Genomic DNA, 26,080 nt, shown 5'->3' on the forward strand with positions numbered 1-26,080 from the left:
GGGATCTGCCATTTGGCTGCTGCTCTTTGTTGCACTTCCTGTTTTAGAAGTAAAGGTGGTAAGTACAAAATGAAGCACTTGAGAAATAAATCATTGACATACTCCACACCAGATGCACTGGATAACGACATAAGCAAGTTTGGGGAATATTCCCTACTCACTCATATCAAATTTCCATCTCTTCAACAGATAGGAAGGCAACAAGCTACCAAACACCTTAAGCTGTTGTTTTCAAGTTTTATTAATGTATTCCTACTGCCATTTTCAGCTCCTAGTCAATGGCTTTGATAGCTGACACATCGTTTCTATCACATCTTATTTTGCTGAAGGCATTTTTCAGCTCCCTTAAGCCTCTCCATTTCCAGCTCCTGAGCATGCTTTTGTGCTATTAATTTAAATGACCTTTTTTTCCCCTCTCTTTTTCAAATTTAATGAGATCCCAGGATTATAACTGCACTTATCAGCACCCACAGAGTTATGCTCCCCACTTTAAGTTGTAAACACTGAAGTAAGGAAGGCATCTCACAGACCAAAGAAATCCTACAGGCAATATAAGGCTGGATGTATGCCACACACCTTTCTCCTCTCCAGTAACACCCAGCAAGTTCTAGCTCCCTTTCTACCTTTTGTCTCTGGCATAGCTGAGCTTGGAGAGAAGCAGAAAGTTACTGAGCTTGTAACCTAACCCAGTAAACACTCCTAAATAAGTCACTTGCAGCACATTCATATGAAGTGTCAACACAAATATGCACAAAATATAATAGTAAGAATGGAATTATGGAGAAAGCAAGTCAGAGTTTTGTGGTAAGAGTATAGAATGATACAAGTGTCATGTTGAATTATTTACTTTATCCTTAACAGGAAACATCCTTTGGTATTGGGAAGGCATTTAGCAAGCTTTGATTCTGTTTGCTTCTCACTAAGAGATAAGTGGAGATCCGAGAAGATTCTTTTAGCCTTTTTCCAGCGTCTGTAAGAACAATGATCATCATATTTACTTCCCAAAACCTGGAAGGTCACGCATCTAGCGCTGGGGGTAACTGAGAACCCACTCCCCTTTAGGCTATAGACCAGCAACCCCATACCCACCTTCTCCTCCAGCTTCCAAGACAGCATCAGACAAGTAAAGGACCAAGTCTTCCCACCCCTCCTTGGCACGCTGGCCTCCCACAGCTTGCTTCTCCAACACCTCTCCACCTACCACTCCTGTTCCTGCTGGGCTACAGCCTTTTATAGCAGCTGTTTTTTGATTGGCACTTATTCACAGATGGGGGAGACAAATAGGTCCTTCATTAACCCTTTTCACGTTGCTGCCAAGTGTGGGTGTGGGGGGTTAGATGTCATTTTTGTTAGTGAAGTGCCTTCTGGAACTGAACCCTGTGCTCCTTTTTCATGGCTGTGTCATTTGACACATCTAACTGGAAAGTAGAAACAATATGTATTCTTAATCCTATTTATTGTCAGTAAATGAGGCAGTGAAGTGGCTGGGTGCAAAGGCTAGCTCTGAACCAGCATTAATCCATGGTAAATTTTAAAAATTAAAGGCTTTGGAAAATAACACAACTATCAAGTCTCCATAGTCCTCTTTGATTCTTGTTTTGCTAAACGAGGCCTAAGATAAACAGGAAGGAAGAAAAGAGCAGTTCCTTTCTAATTTTTTCTTTACATCTTTCCCCAAAAGCAAATCCTGTTTGGGTCTATCACATAGCATTCAAGATATGTTTGCAAGGAAAGCTCCCTGTGTGCTGGTAACGCAAGAGAGAGCCAAGCAGCGCATGTGGCTCCTCTGGCTGACTGATACCTTACTTTTGTTGCCTTTTGCTCTCCTTGTTTTGCATGTGCCCCTGGCCTAGCACCACATAGACAAACCTTCTCCAATTGATTTCTCCTAAATAAAAAGGTTCAGTACCCCCATGTGGAGATGTATGGAATTTGCCTATTTGTGAGAAGATGAATAAGGCTATAAATAGCCTGATACGTAAGATATCAGTGATTTAAAGAAGTATCTAAAAGTCTTCTTTAAAATCTGTATTGACCCAGTTTTCCTGTTTGTACTGTAGCCATCACCGCCCAGGAATAGCTAATCTCTACACTTACTACTTTCCAGAACTCAGAACTTTGTTCTTAGTATGGGTTAAGGACAAATCTGGGTGGGAAGCCAGGATGGGACCAGGACAAGGTGCTCTAACTGCTTCTTTTGTCAGTGAAAGATGGAGCAAAAATTATGGACCGAAGATAGAAAAATCCTCTCCATCTTCTCAGGAACAACAAGCTGGAACATTCTGCAGTCATGTGAGAGGGCTGATCACTTAATCTGCCCCTTGAAGAAGCTCTGTGGCTATTTCTAAAGCCACTTGTTTGTCACTTCATGTTCAAAACTCTGTTTACCATCACAATATCCTCTGTCTTAGGTACCACTACTCCACAGGAGTGCAAACCATGAACAAGAGTGCCATGCTGATATAGATACTCATGTAAGTCATTTTAACAATAGTCAGTTTTACCTGGTTTTGGAGGGAAAACAGCTAATAGCTTAACAACTCAGCAAAAGCGTCTAGATAAAATGTATTTGATGTCTTCTGCATGATGATATAATACATCAAAAATCTGATTTAAAACTTTCTGACAAGTTGCCGCAGGCATTATATCAAAATTAGCCTTGTGATAATGCTGCTGAAAGGAAGGAGGAGGGGGACAGCAGAACACCACGAGTTAAGAAAATGAGCAAGTAAGTAGATGAAAAGGATGTTAAATGTGGAAGTGGCCTCAGCAGTGCAACAGTTCCAGGGAGTTATGTCTACATGACATACTGTGCACAGACATGAGCTCAATCTGTCCACTTTCCAATGTGGCCAAAGCCTTGTGGTTAACAGCGTGCCAAGCCTGAATGGGAAAGCCCTGCCAGTGACTAAATATATTAACTTGGGCTCAGTGCTATGTTAGCACAGCCACATGGAATTTGGACAAACTGGAACACAGACAGAGAGAGGCTGCATTTGCTGATGAGATACTGGCAGATGAACTCCAAGTCCCTCCATAAGAGCAAACAAAAGGTTTTCCTGCACTACATCATTGTGAAACCAATCAAAAAACCCTTTCAAAATTTCACCATAAAACTGAACAGACAGGATAGAGTCCCTGCAAGAAAGAATGTAGAGGATATACATTTGGATAGGCTTCTAACTGGCCCAAATAGTGCTTTTTCCAGGCTGCACTTAGTGCAAACTCTGTGCACATCATCTTTCTCACACAGATGATACAAAAATACCTCTCCCGTGGGGACATGCAGAGCTTTACACCTTAAAGGTGAAGTTGCTTTGACAGGATCCAGTGCTGACATTCTTGATGACTGCTAAAAATGTGGTAACTGCACAGAAGACCAGTGCTTAGAAACCAGCACTGTTTTCCTGATAATTTTGTTTACGTACATTCATCTTTCCTTGATTTTATGCCTGACACAAAGCAGCGAAAGAACCACTAACACAGGGACACTACACACAGTTATGCTGATTTTATAACTCTGCAACTACACCTTACTTGGAGGAATGGCTGTTCTTCTAGCTACACTACTTCATTCTTTGTTGTGAACTTGGGAATTGGCAGTGCTTCATTTCTTAATATGCTGCATATATTTAGAATAGGAGAAAGACTCACCTTTTACAAGGACCTGAATCGGGACTTCTGTGATATATCAAGAAATGCCTCGACTTCCCTCCCTTGATCTCCCTTACCTTTCCAGTGCAATGTCACACTTCCTGGTTCTAATCAGGAATAGAAGTACCAAAGCTGAACAGAATTTAGAAATATTTATTTTTTTGTTAAATCAGAAGCAGGAAGTATCAAACATCCTAGGACAGGGCTGGTTCTCCTGAGACCTCTCTACCTCAGCTTAGTTTATTCAAATGGCTTTGAATAAACATCTGAAGCAGCTGAGAGTTTTATCCCATCTTAATACCTGACCCCCATCTCTAGTACTGGAGTGGACCACTATGAAATTAGATCCAAAAGGAATTTCTGCTTTCACAAGTACTCTGTTCAGTGAAACTTCACATCCATAGACCAAATCTGCAAATTGTCACCATGCCCAGACAAGTTACTTGTCACTACGATGATCTGAAAGGCATCCATACAAAGAAATCATTTTGACTGAGCTTCACTCCTCAAGGACAACGCCAAGGTTAATTTATTTGTTTTTCACTTTGAGCTGGGGGTGGACAGTCCCTGGAAGAGGAGTGTTGTTTGTCAAACCCATTTCTGTGAGTATTTGCTCACTGAGTATTGCTACTAATCCACACCTTCCCAAATATCCCCAGGAACGTAGGCTGCGCTCATAATAATTCTCCAAGATTTGTAACAGTGACAACTGGGATAGCTAAATATCAGTGACCTGTGACACGAGAAAGATACCAATAAATGGAAGACATCACGTTCATGATAAGTGTTGAAATAGGGAACAAAAAAGAAAATTGAATACTAAAAATGATACAGCCCTTTTTTACTTGGAGCACAGAATCACACGTTTATAAAGACGAAAATTCTCCCTCCCTTCAAAAACTGCTCTCTGGGGTAAAGGCAAAGCATTTAGTCTTCTTCCATGGCATCTTTCATAATGTGAGATGGGAATTCACTGGGAGTCTGCACTGGTATTGGTGAAATTTTCTGAGGTTCCCTCCCACTCACAGGGTCTTTCTGAACTTTCTATTTGATATAATCTTGAAGCCCAATATTGGATTTATTGTACAATCAAATTCCATGTTACTTAAGAAGAGATTTCAAGACCATAGTTAACTCTTCCCTATATTTTTCTTTAGCTTTTGAGATTCAAAAACATAGTCAAAGGAATATAATAACCAGCTACAAAAGTACCTCTGAAAAAAAAAAAAAACCTTTCTTAAAATAACCATTTACACAAAAAAGTTTGGGTCTCATTAACATTATGATGCAGCTCAAGGAATCTATTTCAAAAACACGAATGCATATGACAAAGCCACACTTATTTATGGCAACACTGTAGAAAGACTGCATTTTGAACATACTGTGTATTTCATAGCGAGAAGTAATAAGCACAGGTCCCTATCAATAGAATTCTATTTTCTTGAGCTGCTGTTCAGTAGCTAACAGCTAATGAGTGTGTGGGCTTTTTTGACCTTCCACTCCTCAATCACACTGCTAATACTTCACGAAGATTGATCAATGTAGGAATTGGACAGATCAATACAATAGGAAAGGCATTACAACAAAAGTACAATGATAAAAGAACCAGCACGATAGAAAGGTGCCATAAAGAAAGGGGAAAAGATTGCTCACCTGCAACTGAAGATTCTAGGCTCACAGAGGAAAGCTTAACCAAGGAGGGATCTCCAGAAAAAATATGTCTCCTGGGGGCAGTCAGCCCTTAAATGAGGTCTAAGGGAGGTGGAGGCTCCATCCCTTCTGGTCACACAGCTGAATTGCCTTCACCTGTGCTCCCAGGGCTGACCGGGTCCTTTCCCCAGGTGCTCAATCAGTGGTTCAGGCCGTAACTCAACAGTTCCCATACAATCAATAACTCCTGGAGGATGGCATAATTCAGATGCTAAGTCACAGATACATGTACAGCAGCAGAAAAAGACTGAAATAGGTATAGGCAACACTTCTAATTGGGTATAAATGCAAAAAATCCTGTTAAAAATAAAAATAAAATAAAAATTGCAATATGATTTTGGTATTTTTACTGGGAAATGCCACTTTCAACACAAAATAAAATATTAAATTTCAGCCCCACATCAGATCTCTGTGCTCTATATTTTTGGTCAGATGTGGACTTGGACTCAGAACTCTCCTTAAATTTACAGATGTGTGTTTAGCAGTAAAGTGACTTTTTATTGACAATGTGTGTCATATCCATTTACATTCTGGCCATCCCTGCAGTATTGAAAACCATATGGCTGTTGTTTTAAATAGTTTGAACTCTTTTCAAAATCCATTACAAGTGTGCTAAACACCAGCTTTCTGAAATGAACTGAGTTTGTTTAGCCCTGTCTGCATCAGCAGCTACATGTGTATAGTGAACTGGTGGCTGCTGAGGAAAACCAAACCTGCTATCTTCATCTATAATGGAACATTTTGTCAGGCCACAATATTTAACATCACTGAGACATAAAGGGCTCAGACCGAAATTAAAATTTTTCACAGTGTGTCCGTCTATTAAGAAAGCTTAATGAGGAACAAGTGAAAGAAACATAGTTAGAGGTTGACATTATTATCCCAAGCTGCAGAACTGGGCTGGAAAGTAATACATGTCCCAGTGTCAGCTGTTCAAGATATGAATGAAATTGCTACTGGTCACCAGATACTGAAAATTGTATCAGCTGAGACAGGAAGGTGATGAGCAGAAGCTGCAGCTGGACTGCTGTTACACAGACTGCAGATCTGCTTTTAGCTTTGGAAGAGCATCAGAACATCTGCAAGCTTCATGGGATCAAGTGCTAGTGATGAGCACCTCTCTGCAGAACAGACCCCTTGCTAGTCTGGGAAGTCCCACCCCCACCACCCTGCAATCTCCCAAACAATTCAGCCTCATAAAGCCTCCCATGCCAGATCAGTCTGCATCGCTAAGCTCTTTTTCTTTGCATTTACTTTTGTTAATAGGCCTTAGCTGTAACTTTGCTATAGCTTGTGCTTGCATCGCCCCACTGAACAGCAGTAATAATTAATGGAGTTATTTATTGTAATAAAATACAAGTGACAAGAGTGATACATGATAACCAACCAAAAATCCCCTTCCAAAGAAGAGGCTTTTCTCAGGTGGTGCTCTTGTGCCCATACATTTCTCAGAGCCGCACACCTCCCAGAGTGGGAGCACAGCACTTCACTGCCCCAGGACAGGATTGTCCCATTCCTGTTAGGAAACACCCCAAAACGTCACTCATAGTCTGTTCTAATAGACAGCATCGCTCACAGGAAGGCAGTATGCTGGGCATTCTGCTCCAGCATGAGGAGATCAAAGACAGTACTGAGTTATACGTGTCCTGCTGATTTCAGTGCAATTGTTTTGCCATGGATGAATGCAGAATTTGGCCAATATTAATTACCAAACCACATAAATAGCAAGGTGATTATTTTCAGTCTCTCATTCAGCATGTGGCTCAGTGACTCAGATACTTCACTTGGTTACAGCCTTCTGCAATTGATTACAAATTGTTGGACACAAATCCCAACCACAGGAAGAAATGAACAGTGCAGCCGCAAAGAAAGAAAAGCATGTTTTACAAGGCTCCAAAGAGCTGGAAACTCAAGTTTGTTGTCTTCAAACACTCCCAGGGATAAAGAAGAAAATAAACTTGTGCAAACAAGGGAACAATGCATCGAGGGGAAGCCCTGACTTCTAGCACCATATTACTTTGTGCAATACATTAATGTTAATCTGACACAGCACATAACTGGAGAACTCGAGTTAAATAAATGAAATCAGCTGTCTGACTTCTTTAAGATAAATGATGTTATTACAGCATAATTGTATAACCCCATATAGCTTACAGCAGCAAAAGGATGTGTATTTCACATGCCCTACTATAATTACATTCCCATTATAATTTTGCAGTTAGTTGCTATGAGCTCTGGTCATGAAAACATGCCAATTTTGTATGGGATTGAAGTCTGCCTAATTTTAGCAAATTGAGAGCTGCACAAAAGAAAAGAGATAAATACTATGTTGTTATTTTTCATTAGAGAATTGCTATATTAAGAGGCTGTGATCCAGCTGTGTTTGTTTAAATAAAAGTGTGATTTGAATACCTCCTACAGCTATGTTCCTGCCAATGAATAAAAGATAAAATGCGGCTCTGGTTGGATGTTAGTCTCTGAGTTCTAGCTGACTCAGAGATTTATTGTTTAACATAAGGAAGTGAAAAGCATGTAGAGCAGACCACACACAGGGCTCTTTTGTGTATTGTTTCAAGCCATACCACTAATAGATTTGTTCCACCAAGGCTTGCAGCAATTCAGCTGTGCTAAAATGCTCCACTTAACTGTGAAAAAAATAATAATAAAATAGTAATTATGTCTAGATGGCAAATGCAGCTTAGACTAACACCATGAGAAATGTAAACAGGAACTAATACCATTCAAAGCTGTATGTTATCATCATTATGCTAATGAAATTAAGCTTTTATTTCCAAAAAAAAAACCAGGCCCTTTAACATACTACTTAATATCTGTATAAACACACTGACTTTTACTCACAGCCCAGTATGACTGAAGTTCCTGAGCTAATATCCTTCTAACACTATATACATGTATATATGCATATAAACACAAAATATATTGTGCACGCCAGTAATCAGCCTGAAACTTTTCTCTGAGTACTTGAAACTCATTGTGTGCTGGAAAAGCCTTTTACAATGTAAATAAAATGATGCATATAAATGCTCCTTGCACTACAGCTACCTGTTTTGTGGGTTCCTCCATGATAATCTTAGACTGAGGTACAACATTCTCAGGGAGCTGTATGTCTGAATGGATTTCATTATGGGCAAGTGCAGAAGTGAGTGGCTGTGTGCCAGTCTGAACTGACTACCAAAGTGCTTTGGGTGTCAAAGGGCTGACTGGGGCTGTCTGAGTTCATTTGAATAACACAGGCTTCTCCACTTGGGGGAAAAGGGAAGAGGGAAAAGGAAAAAGAGAAAAGATAAAAGGGAAAGGGAAAAAGAATCAAGTCTTTTTTCACTGTAATCTTTATATTGGATTTGCAGCTGTAATGGATCAATAATGCACATTACACAAGTACGACTTAGCTCAGTGACGGATAACTATATTCCAGACTTGGAATAAACTGAGCAAGGAGGTTAACAAGGTTAATAAGGAAGTAGCAATTTCCTTGAATAAAATAAGTGGAGTACAGAGTATTCAAAGCCAGAAGGACTATGAATGGTCAATGTGAGACCTGAGATGTATATAAGGAGTAAAATCTTGCTGTTTCAATCGAGTAAGCTCATCTTGCTTTATATGAGGAAACTGAGCTTTATACACAGTTGCTCACCACTCTGGAGAAGACAGAAAGCAGGGAGAAAGACCAGAACCTCGAGTCCAGTAAAAGCTATTTGGACAGACATAAAGTTGGTGTGTGCATAGGAGAACTGGAAACTTGTGGCACAGTGCAGGCAAATGATGCATTCCCATCTTCTCTCCTCACAGCACCCCAGCACCACAGATGCAGATGATTCAGCCCCAAGCTGAAGTCACAAAGTCCCGGGGGCAGAGCAACCGACACCCAGTTCTTTGCTCAAGCCTGTGCTGAAGAACAGCCTGTAGCCTATGAGTGTGTTAGAGCTGTAATATGTGTGTTTTGAAGATACAATCTCAGCTCACTCTACAGGAGTTTATGCTTCAAACTCTCAAAAGTCTTAATAACAATATCCAGGCTTCTTTTTATGTAGCACCTGTCAACCCGGAGGGACCAAAAACACTTCAAAAACTGTGTGCTGTTGCTGTTAAAAAACTCAAGAAGCACTGCTTGAGTTGCCTGCAGGAGGCTGAAATGGAGGATATTTATCACTAAAAAAGAGCAAATAACAAACTATGAATAATTTATCCCCTCAAATCACCTTCTCTTTGACTTTACTGAACATCTGCAAATAGGTCTCAGCCTCACTCTTAAGTTTATTTGAAGGTTTCATTTCACTTTTTCTTTTTATGTTACTGCATACTTTTACGAACCATCTACGTAAAAACACTGAAGAGAGCAGAGTAAAGATGAGCAAAAATTAAGTGATCTTGTTATAAAAATGACAGAACCCACTAGCATGAAGCTGGGAGAAGCGGGAGCTTTTAAATAACAATACAGACAAGGGAAATATTGAATAAAAAGTTGGGAAGAGATGAGCAAGGCGTGGAAGAGGGTGAAATGTCCAGCAGATGGTTGGACAAAAACATTTTATGGAGGTGTTCTAAATAAACAGTACTCCAGAGCTGAAGGGGAGAGAGGGGAGCTGTGAGAAACGTGGTTGTTTGGAAATGCATGTGTTTGGAGCAGCCATCCCAAGGAAAGCTCTCATCATCAGGATGCAAGGAAGGGAGGGTATGATTAAAGCTGGGGAGGGTTCACATCAAAGCTGTGTCACGACAGAAGCTGTTTCTGAAGCTATGATTAATTCACAGCTTAAAATAGATGGATTTAGACTTTTTCCTCCTGCTCAGAACTTGTCTATCAACAAGCTTTGTTTATTTGAAATTGCTGAAATGTTTTCTGAAAATCCATTACAGTTAAGGGCTGATGACCAGATATTTGGTTTCACATGTTTTGAAGTAGTGTTTGTGGTATGCGATGGGATGCTCTGATCATGTGACACTAACGCTTTCCAAACAGTAGGGAAATCACAGCTTGCCATTTAAGCACTTTCTACTACACATGAGCAGTGCTGGCATGAAATTCTACCTATATATACACAAGGTAAGTGCAGTGAAGAATCTGTTGGATGTCTTTTTTGAATTAGTACACATAAGGTTTTATCTGTTCCAGGAGAATTCCTCAAAACAGTGAGAAGCAGCTTTAGAATGATACCCTTACTAAATGCTCTAAGGAGAGAAATGGAAGTAAAACTTGCTTTCAGCTTCTCCAGATCACTAAGAAAAGCCCTCCTACACGTTTGTGGTGATTGCTTGAGACAGAGTACTCTCCCAGGTCTAGCTTTCTTTGATCTGCTATTCCTGGCATTTTAACACGATCAGTTCTTTGTGGATTTGCTGGAGTTCTGCTACCAGTACAGAGCTGCTGACATTTCACTATTCTCTAGGCTTTACTATTTCAACCCTTCACCTTTTCCCCTCTTTCTTACTGCTGGCAGGGTTTACTTGCAGTTGCAAAAATACCGAGGAGCTGATTTTCTAGCTGTGACTGAACTTAAATAAACTGAAAGAAGCAGAACTATTGTAGGCTTACAGCAGTTCAACAGTTTACAATGTGAAATGATTTAAGTTCTGACACTTATTTCCTCAGCTATCTCTCCTTATCGAAATATACCACAAATAACAGCTCAGCGTGCTAGTGCTGACAGCAGTGCTACTGCCTGCCGAAGGTTATAGCACTCTTTGCAGGGATCCCATTAAATGAGCAGCATCTGCCAAGCGCAGCCCAGCTGCCTTCGTGCGTGGGCAGAAGGTGGTTGGGGAACAGCGACAGGAGCTGCTGGGAACGGGGCTGCTGCTGCACACCTCCAGCTGCACAGAACTGAAGTGTGGACACTGAAGTCAGAACAGATTGCAGGTCCCTTCTTTCATGGGGCCCAAAATGCCTCACAAAGCTGTGAGCAAACCTTTGGTCGCCTCTGCAAAAGAATGGAAAACTATCTACTGTTGAATGGGAGCAGAACTTGCTCCAGATCCTGTGTGCTGAGCTCATGCAGCTAAACACACTTCTTTTAGCAATTAAGAAGTACCACTGCAGTCAGAAAAATATGGGTAATGGGGCACTCAAACAGGATCCCCAAGTAAGTGGTCCTGGCATTGAGCTTGCCAGAGTTCAAGAAGTGTCTGGACACTGGTCTCAGACGTAGGGTCTCATTTTTGGGTGGTCCTGCGTGGAGTCAGGAGTTGGACCCACTCTTATGGGTATCTTCCAATTTGAGTATTCTATGATTTCTATGATTCCATGATATCTTTCGATACTAGACTACTAGATACTACATCTAGGCTACTGGGTACCAAATGTAGTATTTAGCCTGCTTTTCTTGCTTTAAAGAAAGTAGAAGCGCTCAGGCATGGAATTAGTTAAAGCCGCACAAATTCAACACAACTCATGTTCACCAATCAAATCTTCTTTCACCACCCTTTTGCAGATAACGAATCAATAAATCAAATACCCAAGGCTTCACGATCAGAAACTGTGGTTTCAAGGTTACCACTATCCTGTTTTACAATCTCTTCCGTTAATTCATTAAGTTGTTCCTGAAATACTATCCTTTTGGTGAGGCCATTCTACAACTTCTGGCAGCCACAAAATTTCTCCTAACTTACAATCTAAAAATATTGAGGACAACGTATGTTCATTTGATACTGTACTGGCTTCATGTTCCCATACGTGGTTGCAGCTCTTTATGGAGCCAAGTAAAATATTCTAAGGCTTCAGCACAGTATTAAGGAACACTCACTCACCTTTTACAGCTGCTCCTCAGCAGTATTTACCATAACATAGTAGAATGGGACTCCATCATGCTTGGTGCTGCAGAAGTATATAGAAAGAAGAACTCCTGTCTTGCAGTTTCCAGCCAGAACAGAAATGGTTCATAGAACTTGAGGAGAGAGTAATATAATGGAATATTTATTTTTAATGTACTTTTAAACTGTAAATATTATTAGTCCTTCCTGCCTCTCCTGTTTCACTGACTTAGTTATCATAGAGGTGAAACTTGAGAGAACCAAAATGAGATGGTGGTATACAGTGCACTATGCATGAGGAAAAAAATCTATGAGAAGAGAGCTGTTGGTACAAGATACTGTTCTGTGAGCAACTTGCCCAGTTGCCATGGTAGAGCAGAGGTGGATGGGTATTGCAGCAGAAGACATAAGAATATAGTAGGGGGCAAGGTAAGGTAGGATCCAAATGATCATAGAAAATGTTGAACATAGTGATGTAAAATAGAATGAAATTGTCAGATGAATGGGCAAAGAAAGTAACCTCTACTTTTCTTATTCCTTTGGACCAGGTCGGTGGGACATCCATGAGATGGAAAAGAATGAAGGCCAGGCTTGATGGGTTCCTGGACAGATCTAGAGGTTGGCAACCCTGCTCAAGGTAGAGGGCTTGGAACTAGATAATCTGTGAGGTCCCTTCCAACCCAAGCCATTCTATGATTCCATGATTTTCTGGGCCAAATACTGGAATGAATCAAACCTGATCATCCCAGGCTGCAGACCTGAGTGGCGCAGACAAGGATTCTAAACACCAAAGGGGATGACAGAAGTATTAAGGATATGTCAGAAATTTAACAGCTGTCTAGAAAGTATTTAATCTGTAGCAAGATAGCCAGGAAGAACTGTCTATGCCCTGAGATGGATGGATGGATGGATGGATGGATGGATGGATGGATGGATGGATGGATGGAAACACTTCAGATGATGGGTCAGTGGGTGTAAAGACAACAGCTAAATATGCTGAGTGACTGGAATAAAAACAGGCCAAGAGTATGAAGGGAAGAAAGCAGCACAGAGTTAAAAGAGCCCTGGGGTACTCTCACTTGGAAGGATAAAGACAGAAGATGGCACAAGAAGAAACTGGGGAAAAAAAAAAAAAAAAAAAGCTATAAAGATTAAGAGAAAGAAATTCTGAATGCTTACCGTTAGAGGAGAAAAGTTATCCCATACATCCTGCACAAATTTCCACCCCATAATATCCTAACTTAATTATTCATATGGATAAACATGTTTCCCAAATTTCCACCCCATGTTATTCTAACTTAATTTTTCACATGAATAAAGATGTTCCCTGCGTATCATTTTTTTCTTTTTGGTTTTATAATGTTACCTGCCATTCTCCACAGAAGTGAGGACTGCTTATCAAAACTGCCTACTGTACTACATACATCAGTTTATTAAATGCATGATTGGTAGGGATGAGAGATACTACTCAACAAAGATCAATTATTAATGTTCTTGGATCATCAATGCAGAACACAACACTCATTTTCATTGTAAGGCTTTATCGCTCCTCTCCTTCCATACATACGATACGGTTTCTCACAGGCCAGAGCCACAAAGCAGGTTCAAAAGGGAGCCTGGCTAGAGGAATGTGTGGATTTTGGATGCAGTTTTGTTATGCCTTATTTCAGCAGAATATCCAAGGCAACAAAGAGAAAGGAAATGTGAAACCATCCAAAGCACTGGCTGAGCTGGAGCGCCAGGGGGGGAAGAAAGTGCAGAGAGACAGAGAATGCCTGAAATGTCTGCAAAATGTAACTCAATTATCAGAGATCAGCCATAACAAGGAAAAAATCACATAAGGCTGTAAGAGCTATAAGTATCAAATAGTTACGTTTACTGCATTTATAAACAGATATCTTTTGGCAGGAGACTCAAAGAGGCCTCCACAAGGCACGAGAATCTGGGCTTGAATCCATTCACTCTGTGAATTAATTGACTTGGTTTGAACTCTACTGTTTTCAGTTGGAGAATTCACTGTGAACATGTTGTACATATCTCAGATATCAAATAGCAAATGTACTGAAGCCAGATACTGAACAGGAGCCAGAAATTTTTCATTAATCAGTATTGTATGCTTTCTGTGAATAGGAAATAGAACAACAACAAAAAGCAGACAAGAATGGGGAAAATATTTTTCTCTCTCTCCCTGTTTCTACACCCCCACATATGCTATTATTATTACTCAGTATTTACATTACAGTCACACCCAGTGGTTCCAACTGAGGCAGGAGCCCCATGGTGCAAGGTACTGTACAAAATAAATACACTTAAAGAGACAATGGTTGCTCTGAAGAACTTAAAATCCAAACAGATGGGATGGATGAGAGAGGCACAGAAAGGTGACTAAGTTGGCCAGAGGTCAGACAGTGGATCCAGGGAATTCTGAGAATCCTTTTCTGCTGCAAAATCCTGAAATCATGGTTAAAACCTGTACATTACAGGGGAGAAAGCAGTTCAGACCACAGCATAACAAACCAGGCTTGCACCTTCTCTACCAGACTCCAGCAGGCCTCCAATGCTGCCAATCAAAATTCACTTCCTGGCAAAACAGGGAGCTGAAAATAACAATAACAGATTATAATATTGCACTCAAATACTCTCATGAAAGGGCAGATTCAGCAGCGAACTGAAAGTACAACAGCCCTCACCACCATCTGACAGAGAACAGGCTGCTTGCTTCCCCATGCTCCTTTCTAATCCACTGATTTACTCCTGATTTACACCACTGAAGAGGTCAGATCCAGTATATTCACAATCCAGGAAAGAATGGCAGGTTAGATTTCAGATTCTTTGCAATTCTCCTTGGCAAAGCATAAATAGAGGAGAAGCACCCCACAGCTGGCATTGAGCACAAATTAATGCAACCACACTTTTTCAGCAACGAGGCAGCAGCCATATGTTTTGCAAAGCATCGTGTTCTGTGCTTCAGTCTCATCTCCCACATAACCTGTCCTGCATAAAGCTTCATTACTGTTTGTTTAGATTGTGATATGCCATGGCCAAAACATTTCTCTGGAAAATACAAGCAAAATCTGCAGGAAGATAGACTAAATACATGAAGAATCTGCTGGAATTTGATGATAGTTTCTCTGTCTTGTCTCCGCTTTTTAAGCTACCTATTTGCAAGCCAAATATATACATAAAAGGGAAAGCATATTACACAGTTGCCAGAGGGAAGGATATTTCTACTTACACAAATGAGCAGGGGGAGATGGAGACAGAGAGAAGACCATAACCAGGAAAATAAATGAGCAGATGGAGAAAACAACAAATGAGGAAATAACACCAGGCAGAGTCATGGCTGTGATTCCAGACGGCCCACCTGCAAATGCTGCACGGTGAGCATGCATAAGAGGAAGAACGTTTCCATTGGCCATCATCATCCTTGCCTCCCAATACTGACACATCCTAGCTGCCCTGAATGCTGCTGAACGTTGGGGAAAAAAAAAAAAAAACAACAAACAACAAAAAACAGAAGCAAGCTGAAATAATGACAGAAAGGATTTACTAATGATTCTGTATCTTGAGGCTGCTACTAGCAAACTGTGTAAGTCTCTCATGGAAACCACTGACCTGAAACTTTCTCTATATACTCTGACCCTCAGCATTCCATTATCTCCAGCTCTTTCAAAAATTGGGAGAAAAAAAACACCAAACAATTACAAAAAAAAAAAAAAAAAAGTAAAAAAAAAAAGTGTGACTTCCTAAACTATCTGCCCTTGAGATTATAATCATACTTCACAGGACCTGACCAGAATAGCTTGATCCGAACATAAAGACATATATTGTATACTCCATAAGAGAACCACCATCATAGTGTCGTATATAGAGATATCTATCTAAAGGACTCCTGGGAATAAGTCCAATAAGTCCATTATTAAGCTCAACTAGATGATGCATGTTAAAATACAACTGACTGTTTTCAGTAACGTTTTAATATGTTTTAACTCAGACTGGCTAAAAAATGCCTTTCTATTCCATGAAGGTATCTGCAGCACTTGAATGGCTGTTACAATAAATACCTCTACTATCTTCTGTGGAAAAAAAAAAAAGTAGCATGAGATTTGTTAAAAGCTGATGATTCTATTTCATCTGATTCTTTTCTGTTTTATATGGAATGCACAGCCATGAGCAGTCCAATTTCCTGAGCAAGAAAATGTATATCAGCTCCCAGCCCTCCTGCCCAGTAGATCATGTAATGAACTTAGGAAGGTAAACAAACACCAAGGAAGCACAGAAAGGAGACCTGAGCACTTTTCTTCCCACCCTGGCCCCTTATTGCACAACTGATTGGAACAGGTAGGAAGGAAACCACTCTTCCTTCAAATGTTCAGCACAGAATCCCTGAATGTCTCCCACAGTCTGAACTCTCTTGCTTCACATTACAAAGTTCTGCTTCTCGTTAATGATGAAGATTTTCAACAAATGAAAATGCAGTGTAGAGTTTAATAATTTAAGGGAAAATATCTTTGATTTGGGAATGAGTCTTCTATTTCATTATTCATTTTTTTTACTAGATGTTTTGGTTGGTACTTTTTTTCAGTCAAATAGCCCCTGAAATCACCAAGCTTCCTCAGGGTAGAAGAATACAACCCACCAGGAATTGAACTCCAAAAGCAGTAAGAGACTCTGACATAATTATCCATGCTCATAAAGCATGCAAACTATTCCTCCTTTCAGCATCCTTTTAGTCTGTTCCAGAAATAAGTATATTTGCTTGTAGCAAAGTCTGAAGAAAGCGCAGTCAATAGGCAGATGTGTTAGCTTTTTGGGTAAGAGTCCATTTCCTTTCCTCCTCACCTCCCATTTCTGGTAGCTATGCACTTTGAATAAACTATGACTAAAATCCCTTATTTGGCATGGTGAGATTGCCAGCTGTTGAATCCAAAGCAGTTCAATTTAATCTAGACAACCACTGTCTGGTTCCAATGAAATATGAATATTTATTGTTACTAAATACATGAATTATTTACATTATTTATATCAGCCAGAAAAAGAATTGCAAGCATCTTTAAAAGAAGAGATGGCTAAGCTGCTGACTGTAAAGAGATAGAACTATAAAGGTATTCTCCAGATATTTTATTTACGAATTGAACATGCACAGTTTGCATAATGATCTAATTTGGGAATATATACATACGTACGAATGTATACAAGAATAGGCCTGGAGAAATATAAAGAAGAGCAATGTTCCTGATCCTGAGGGGACCAGACTGCTGTAGGATGAAAGCCAGGCAACGTATTCAACAGGCAGGTGATAATAAGCAAGAGGTTGAGACTGGGGAAGAGCCTATGATGCAAGTGTGAAGGGAGAGAGAGGAAAAAGGGAGAGTATAAAAGGATGTTAAGGGAGAAGTCGTAGACCTTGGGAAGGAACTCAGGGTAATTCACTGAAGTACAGTCAAGGGAAGAAATCTGAAGCTGAGAAATTTGTTATAGGTGGTGATCCTGAGAAAGGAGAGCCTTTCCATTTGGTTTATGTAGCAGGTAGACAACTGCTGATAACAGCCTGTCTAGAATTTGAAAGGAGGTGCAGAGGTTGCATGAGTAAAGGCACCCAAGGATTCAGTCTGAATGAGAATGGCTGGAGCACTGGCTGCAGTCACAGCTTAGTGCTAACCAGTGCTAATAAAGAATACATTACATTTCAGAAATGTGGAGCCTTCTTGTGTTATTATGCAGCATACTGTATGCACAGACCTGTCAGGGTCAGCCCAGTGGTACTCACAGCACAGAGGAGAGAGATGCCACAGGAAAACAAAGCAGCACAGGAGAAATAGATTAAGTAGGCAGTGCTGGATTCACCCAGAAAGATGGATGTGCTTTGAACAAACAAAGGTAAATGTTTGTCTGCATCTTCACCCCTTTACTTTGACATCTGGGGAGTGTTTGCTGCAGAGATATGTAGCAAATGAACTGCTTCAGGAAATAGTTAGAAATGTCCAACACTGAGGAGAAATTTTTCCACACATCCTTTTGAGCTTGCTCTCATAGGGCACCATTGATTGAAGGTGAGCAATACAAATGCCCTCTAAGCTGTTCATGAGCTTTAAGAGGTGTGAACACAGAGACAGCATTGAGTACGCCCATTTCACAGGCTGCATCTAGAAAATCAATAATTCAGCTATGCAAAAAAGATAGATTCCTTAAAAACTCCTTTATCCAGCTTACTTCCTTCTAATAATCATGGGAAATTGCTCAAGAGCTCAAAAATAGATTTTTATTAACCTTCATTGGTTAATTTTTTTCTTCAAATAGATTTTTCTCTGTGAATTCTTTTGTGTTTACAGAAGACTCAGCTGCACACGGATTGAGTACACGAGCTTGGCTGCTCACCTGGACTCTGCAGAGAACAGAGCAGAACTCAAAAGATCAGCTGGCTCAGTGGAAACCAAGAAGAGATAGAACATGCTTAAGACTTGGAAATTCTGGTATTCGTCTATAATTTTGATATTATCAAAGAATACTTAAAAAAGAAGCATCTGTGGGACCTATGATTTGAAAGAAACTTCAGAGAAAGATTTTCAAATGCCAGAGGTAACTGAACAGTCCAGAGGAAAATAACAAAGAAAAGGTGAAGAAGAATGGTATGTTCCTTACTGGAGACACAAAACCTCAGGTTTGATTCTCATTAAAGCAAATAAATAGATTTGCCTATGACCAAACTTTGCATTTTTTTTTTTTCAAGACTTATTTGCTAAGAATTTGTGAAAATGTGAATAAAGAAAATGTGAGGCACCAAAAAAGAAAGAGGGAGGCCTCATGACACAGAGCACACAATATATCTGTGGAAGTCCAACTAGATCAAAAACTTGCTTGCAGCTGCCTTATAAGCAAGATGCAAACCACAGAAATGTAGGAAGACTTTTGCTTTAAAAAAAAAAAAAAAGAAAAAAGCAAGCATTCTGAGAAGAGTGAGCAAGAGCAGGACTGAAGAGGAAGCCATGGAATTAAAAAATGATATTGCTTTCTGTTTCATAACAACTGGCAGACAGGGAACAGCTCCTTGGGTGTGGAAAGTAAGCACAGGAAATTATGTGTAATTTCCCTATAATTTAGAACTTCTCTCATTCTGTACCATGATGAAAACAAATCCTCTGCACACAAAAAGGCATAGTAACTCTTGAATGGATCCTCTTCATTCAAGGCCTAATAAAATTTGTTCTTTCAGTTGTCTGAAATGTTTAAGAGTGTAAGGAGCACCCTCTGCTGCCCTGAGCCACATAAAAATTGTGTGGATTCTAGCGCTTTATTAGGATTTTAGTATGAGCACTAAAAGTCTGGCTCTTGACAGTCTGACCTCTGGCATACACTAAAGGGACTCTTTATGTGGTGCCACACTGAAATTTCCCTTTCATAGCAGTTTCAAGGTGCTTAAAGAAATGGGTTGCAACTGGAAGAGAGGAGTGTGTTTATCTCTAATGTAAAGATCCACGTTTCACCCAAACAAAAGGGAATGGAAGAATGGAATTTTGTTTGGATTCTTATATTTGCACACAAACAAACAAACAAATTCTGATTGAATTCCAAGTGCTAACATTAAAGAAGTGACCAAGAAGAAAATGAGGCTCAAGTTGTACTGTTATACCAAAATGAAGGACGGCTGCTGTTAAATAATGCAAGAAATATCTGGGACTTTCTGAAGTTTTAGAAGAGGCCTATCACTGTCTTTGAAGAGTTAAGAAAAACTGTTTATGATCAGAATATTTCTTTCTTTCAGAATAATCCTGTTGCAGAGTTTTCTGCATATTTTAGGACTTGCCTGTAGGTATAGTCAGTTTGAAGTAGTGTTGGTGTGAATTTCAAAAGCAAAGGATGATTTTGAGAAATTCTATGCTAGGCAAGGAATAATCATGTACTTACATAGCCCCCACTACTTTAGCATGTAAAATAACTTTGCTATATGATCATGTTAGATGCTGGACAAACCAAGTGTACTAATGATCCCTACTCAGAATAGCACAAGACTGAGACTGTCCTGCTGAAGTTATCCCATTTCCTGTTTTAACTGTTTCTTCAGTTTCTCTTGCTGATGTTCCTTCTTTAGACATATTGACACAAAAGATGCGCTGTTCCTGACCTACCAAACTGTATGAGTAGCTGGGAAGGAAGGTGGACATGTTCCTTTTCTCTGTCTTGAATCTAGAAAAGATACTGAGAACAGCCTCAGCTAATATGCATTTTCCTTCTCTTATCCAGTGTAACACCCACCCAGTTAAAGCATACAACACATTATGTAGCTGCTATTAGTAACAGAGCTCTAGCTCAGAAATGAAAAATGTTGCATTAATATTAATTATTTTATAGGTCTCAACTTATATGTTATATATGTTTCTACTAAAGGTCAATATGGCAGTCTTTAATTTTATATCCATCTGCTTCATTAGGTAAGGGAAAGTAAGCTAGATATAATGGATTTTCAGGTAGTTTTAATCAACAATTTCATCAACAACACATTTTTCACCTGTGATAACAGCATAATGGGAAACTAGATCAATAAATTAATTATATCCATTGCTTTCTAAAGTCTTTTTTAAAAATGAATTACAGTAAGCATGGTGGTGGAAATTGGAAAGAAAAAAAGTGATTAAAAAATATTACCTTTCAGTGTTGAGCAATTGATCTCAAAACTACATCTGCCTATTCTTATTTTTTGAATACTTTCACTATTATTTCATATAAAAGATCAAAAATTAGGAGATCTCTAAACATTACATCCATAGCATAACAACTATGCAGTATAATTGACTTTACTGGCATATTAGCCAGAACAGGATGATGTAACAGCAGACTGCTACAGGATAGAAACGCCAGCTATATTAATTTGAGGAAAATCCAAACTCTTTACTTCATGGGAACTTCTCTTCCACACACTATGATGAAGATAAATATCCACATCTTTTCCATCCACCTGAGGTTTTTGTTACCAATACAACAAGGGAGGCAAGGTAGCAGTCAGAACTGTAGGGAGGCACCTTTACAGTTGGGATGCTTTGTTGTTAGGAAGAACATTTCCTTACTGAAAGGCTTATTTGTCTCCAAGATATTGGTTCTAAATAGCCAAGGAAGTGAAAAACAGCTACAAATCAGCCAAGACTTCTCTGTAGACCGTAGCAGGTCTGAAAAAACATTTTTTCTCAACAGAAAGTGGAAGCTGCAGTTCTCCCGTTTGCTAGCCTTGCTATCTCCCCTAATAACACGCCATCTACAGTCACAGCTCTTCTGCTTGTATCTTGTCTGTGCTTCGTTGTACAATGGAGCACAGTGCAAAGAGCCCCCGGCAAGCACCAGGTTGGGCTGGTAAGCCTATGGTACTACGCAAAATGGATCCAAAAAGCAGCTCTGCTTCAGGATAAGGCTTATTAATTTGCAATGTTGCAGAAGTATAGTTCAGTTTCAGATCCAACTCAGAGAGAGCCATAAGAGTGTCACTACCTTCTGCCTCAGCGATTCCAGTGATTACCCTGTACAAAATGGACAGGAACTCTAGTTTACAGTTTTGGTAAGTGCTACATATGTGCTGCTAACTACTCTGTGTTCTGTTCCAGTTTCCTTACCTCAAAGGACATTTCTTTCTTGTGTTTGTTTTCTAGCTCTGAACAATACTGAGAAGGCTGAAGATACAGCAAGAAGTGGGTTCAGCAAAACAGAAACAAGATGATCTAAGTTGGCAAGTCTTCCATATCAAGGTCTATTCAGCATCACGCCTTGCTACTGCTTACATCTCTCCTCTTGATTCTCCCAATAACCAAAAATAATCAATCTGTAACATTTACTTCTTAATGTGCTGACATATTCTAATCACCAGAAAAACTGAGTCCAACACTATTTTCTTCTCCTTGCTGGGCTTACTGGTTAATTCCCAAAGACATCTTGCTTCCAGGCATTCCCTGAAGCTTTCTGATGCAGAAGTCTGCACCATTTGGGAAGACTTAATTTTGTAGACTAGTATCACATGACCCTGATCCTCTGACCCAAATGCCAGGTCAAATTTAAGAACAACGGGGACTGGATTCTCTGCTGGTTTTGGGGAGAAAACTGACTCTAATCCTTTGACTGAGCAGTGAAGGGAGCCCTATACAAATATAAAACACACAGGTGCATGAGCATGAGCAATGGAATGGATTTAAATCTGATTTCTGAGTCTTATAAACTTGAAGTGAAATATGAAAATGTGACTTAGGACTGAATTTACTCTCTATAGTTGTGTTGTGTATTCTGTGGATCCTCATAAAATTTAAGTTCATGATGCAACCTTCCCTCAGCTGGGCAACATAGAATTATTTGCTTTTGATCACTTATTTTCATGAAATTTGCTATAACTCCATTGTCTTGGGACTTCTGTTCATTATGTCACTCATGGTTAGAAAAAGCCGCTAGATTCAAAAATTATTAGGGGGTACACAAGGACAGAAACATGCATGGAGACAGCCTGATCACAGATGCCTTGTTTCCATAGGAAACCAAACTAAAAATAGGCAGTTTCCTAAGTGTTAAAGATGGAATTTTTATTTGTTATTGCATTTGTAAACCAAACAGACCCACTATTCACATGGTTTTCTCACATGAGAAATTAGAAAAGTAGTCTTCATTTTTCTGATAAACGCATTGGGATATGTAATACAATGACTAGTGACAAGCAGCCAGCTGATCCAAACGCTGTGATCTTCTGTACTGGATCACTGAGTTGTCTGTATGGCAGTATATATGAGGTTTCTCTTTCTCTTAGCAATAACTCTAAAATCATTTGATAAGCATAGAGAGCTCTATCTGCTTGAAACACAATGCATGATGACACCAGTCTGTGTAAATTTTACTGCTTTGAATGATCCAGGCACAAATAAGGTCTCTATTTTGCTTTTCATTAATCAAAAAAATGATAAAACAGATGTTAGCAATTCATTTTTCTCCCCATCAGTTGCTAAGTATCAACCTCAATGTGGCATGCGGCAGCAAATGATAGCGAGGCACGCCAAGACTGAGAAAGCACAGCTTTCTTTTGTAATCAAAATAATGTGGTCATTATAGCATGTGTATGAGCTGTGCAGTGCAAGTTTTGGCTGAGTCCTCGTAGAAGGTGACATTTTACATATGGATGTCCTTAACGTATTTGAGGTGTTTGAGTTAAATCTCTTGGGGATATTGTATAAGGAAATATATAGAAATGAGGTGAGCCTCTCAAGCGATGGATGGGAGAGATGGAGAGTCTGACTGACAACTCAGGCTATCTGCGTATCATCCAGCTAAGCATAGAAATCCTAAGACCACAAGAACTGTATAAATACAGATAATCTGAGAGCAGTGAAGGGTCTCAAAGCAGAAGACTTTTTAAGGTGGAGTAACAATGTGGAAGAAATAACTTTCATGGCACCGTATATGTTAGCATGTGAGGCTGCTGCATGATAACAGCCTTCTAAACCCCTATTACTTGGACTGAAGCTGCAGATGGTACAGGTTGGTTGTATTTATTGCTACCATCGCATCTCAGGTGACTTTGACCCACTGATATCTGATGGTCAGCAATCTGCTGGGAGAGAGAGAGCAAGCACTTACAGTTAGTTGTACAGGGATGTCTTGGCCATTAACAGCAAATCGTGGATGTGACTGGAAATTAAACAGAAAGAAATGTCATGGCCTTCATTTATATTACCCACATAAAAGAGCATACAGCAATGCAACAAGAGGAGGTACGTGTCTCAAATGTGCACCCCAGAAAGGGCTGCTAGCGGTCCCAGGTTCAAGCTGTGCTGTGTGTCAGCTCTTCCACTTGTATGTCAGACCCACTTGAGATCCTCTGTGGTGACAGAAACCTGTAGAGGATCTCAGACCTGAGAGTCAGATATGTGGCCTTTCAAAAGAAAAGCAAAACAAAACCAAGAACGATTTTCAGGACTGCAATTCCTTTCGGAACTAAAACTGAGGTATTTTTAAATCTGGGTCTAGAGAGAGAAAAAGAAAAAAAAGCATTTTAGGAGGTTCATTATAAGTAAGTTTGTATTTAACCTCAAGAAAGTGAGTCAGAAGTTTTCCCCAACCTCCTGGAGTGAAATAAGTCTTTGCTAAATAGGGTCTGGTAGGGCAGGTGTACACGCCAGTGTCATGGTGCAAGAGAATCAGCACTTATTTCACTGTGTTCTTGCTTTATGTGAAGTCAGGTCAGGTGTAATCGTGATATCCGTAACAATTGAATATATAAAACTACTGAAATCAGTTTGTGTCAGTAATGTCAGCCCCGCTTACCTGAGGCACATCAGTGTCCTGAAGCAGAGCATCAGCTGAGGAACATCAGGCCCTCCAAAATGGAGACTGCCACTCTGCAAGATGGAGGCAACAACGCAAGACTGAGATTCCTTTCTCACGCAGAGGACCGGGTTGCTGGGAAGCTACATTATTAGTGCAGTGGAAGCTTTGTGAGACAGTCATGCCCTGGAGAAAAAGCAAGGACATGGGGTAGGTGCAGAACCACAGGGCAGTGCGGGAGCACAGGGCAGGTGCAAGATGCTGGGCAGGGGGTGTGTGGTGAGGGGAGATTCCCGCCGCACGTGGAGGCGGGAAAGAGGGGATACGCCCTGAGGGAGCAGCCGCCATCTTGGCCGGTGGTGAGGAGCCGTCCCCGATGGTGAGTGAGTGAAGAGTCGCGTTTGGAAACTTTTGCATACACAGTTTGGAGGCTGGGTAGGGAAAAGGTTAGGAAGTGCTAGCTTAAATCAAGGATGGAGTTTTTCAAGGATAGGTTGTTACACACAGATTGATGCCACGCTGTTGTCAACATGCCAGGGGTAGTTTTAGCTGTCAGCTTTGTCAGAGTCTGCCAACCAACTTTAACTTGTTTTCTGACTTTTCCAAATGTTTTCCAAGTTTTCACTTGCTGTGCTGAGGATAAATTGTTCCTCAGTTTCTGTAAAACCGCATTTGTTTACTTGTTTCCTTTTCATCTCTGTTTTTTTCTGTGGTTTTCCTTTTCTTGGAGGGGTGGGGCACAACCCCTGTACCTCACCCAGCATTAACACAAACATAAATCCCTGAGCTTGGCTCATGAACCGTGAGGTTTTCTTCATCCTCTGGTGGTCCCCCCAGTCCCAGTGCACAGCTGCTTCCCCCTGCGATGATGGGTGGGTCCCCCCATGCCAATCTCAGGAATAATCCATAACAGCGCCTCTTTTCCCTGAGGTACTCCAGATGAAGACCTCTGTCTTCAGATGCGGGCATTTCTGAGGAAGAAGAGTGTTCTGGCTTGGTGAGACCTACCTGCCTTGCACCCAGCAGTGTGAACAGGTGAGTGACAGTTGTGCAGTGTTTCTCTCCTTCCCAGAACCTCTCTGTTCCTGCTCAGAACTGACAGCTCCATTTGGGAGAACCAATCACAAAAAAACATACCACAATAAAATTTAAGGAATGTTAAAGGGAGAGGGGACTTCAAAGACCAAAAAATGAGAGAGAGCTGCAACTAAGATTGCAGTTTCTGTACATGCATTATGCTATGTTTTCTTGACTGCATGATTTTTATTCACATAAAGGATGGATGGAACAGGTGTATTTCTGGCTTTCCTTACAGTCCAATGTGTGGTCCAAGGCCTTGTTTACTGACCAGAGTTGTTAATTTCCCCTTCAGCTCTTCTACAGTACCTTAAACACTAAAATTTATATGCATGACAAACACGATTTAATATATTTGTGTTATACCGCCAGAAAGTGAAGTGAAATGAGGTACAGAAAAAAAATAGAAACGTATCCTAATATATCATTATTTTGGAACACTTGCCATTATGTCTTCATATTAATACTGTAATTAGGGAGCAACTTGCAGAAAATGAATTCCTATGACCATGATTTTCTTAAAATGCAGCAAAGTAAACATCTAGATCAATTGGATTACCAAACTGACAGAAGTCAGGAATCCACTGAA

General features: G+C 40.2%; 1 long non-coding RNA gene across 2 annotated transcripts in view; it reads right to left on the reverse strand.

The window, feature by feature from the left end:
• Nucleotides 1–16,570, reverse strand: part of LOC124418133 — a 45,392-nt gene extending 28,822 nt beyond the window's left edge. The window contains exon 1 of one of the 2 annotated variants that reach the window (XR_006939973.1): nucleotides 15,368–16,570. This is a non-coding gene — a long non-coding RNA (uncharacterized LOC124418133). Of the gene's footprint in view, nucleotides 1–5,307; nucleotides 5,374–15,367 lie in introns of those variants that run through there. The other variant, XR_006939974.1, reaches the window with a different exon arrangement.
• Nucleotides 16,571–26,080: the final 9,510 nt, after the last annotated feature.

This window comes from Gallus gallus, chromosome 8, assembly GCF_016699485.2.
Source record: "Gallus gallus isolate bGalGal1 chromosome 8, bGalGal1.mat.broiler.GRCg7b, whole genome shotgun sequence".
NCBI classification, from domain to species: domain Eukaryota; kingdom Metazoa; phylum Chordata; class Aves; order Galliformes; family Phasianidae; genus Gallus; species Gallus gallus.